The sequence below is a fragment of the Bos mutus genome, chromosome X, assembly GCF_027580195.1.
Source record: "Bos mutus isolate GX-2022 chromosome X, NWIPB_WYAK_1.1, whole genome shotgun sequence".
NCBI lineage: Eukaryota > Metazoa > Chordata > Mammalia > Artiodactyla > Bovidae > Bos > Bos mutus.
In genome coordinates, this window is record NC_091646.1 from 63,820,684 (window position 1) to 63,821,322 (window position 639).

The 639-nt window shown below is 41.0% G+C and overlaps 1 non-coding gene across 1 annotated transcript; it reads left to right on the plus strand.

Annotated features, from left to right (window-relative positions):
• Positions 1-267: 267 nt before the first annotated feature.
• LOC138986568 (small nucleolar RNA SNORD86) lies at positions 268-358 on the plus strand. Its single transcript, XR_011463381.1, has one exon. It is a non-coding gene; the product is annotated as a small nucleolar RNA SNORD86 (small nucleolar RNA).
• The last annotated feature ends 281 nt before the right edge of the window (positions 359-639 follow it).

Genomic DNA, 639 nt, shown 5'->3' on the forward strand with positions numbered 1-639 from the left:
AAATTGTGGACTCAGCAGTGCAACTGTTGCTTGGCTCCAACTCAACTCAACTGCGATCCTAGAAGTAGTCCTGTTAGTTTAGGGACCCAGCAGACCTTTACATGTAAAAATCAGTCTTTAAAGACTGAAAAAAGTTGTCTGCACCTGCCAGTGTATTGATATCCAAGCAAAATTACACAGATCATACAGAGTAAGACAAACATACCATCAAAGGTAACTAAGAAAGCTCTAGTAACTGACCTTAAAGAAATGGAGATCCATGAACTGATTAACAATGGATTCAAAACAATTACCTTCTTTCTGACCTATACTGACCTCTGCAATGCTGGTGAAGGCTAATGCTGGTGTCTGAGTGATTCTCTGGGCCCAGCAAAGAGACCAAATTTCCAGAGCCTTGAAGACAATGGATAACACCCCAAAATATGAACTCATTTTCCATTCTACTTTCATTGACTAAGCAGCTACCAAGAACAAAGCCTACATTTCCCAATACCTGGCAAACAAATGCAGTATTGCCTCACGAATTGATTGCTTCTCTGATGTACACCCACCAGTGTATTTGGGGAAAAGCTTCTAGAACATGTTGAGGAGTGTCTGTCCTTCTGTGAGACTGGAGAGATTCCACAAAAGAATCTGCAT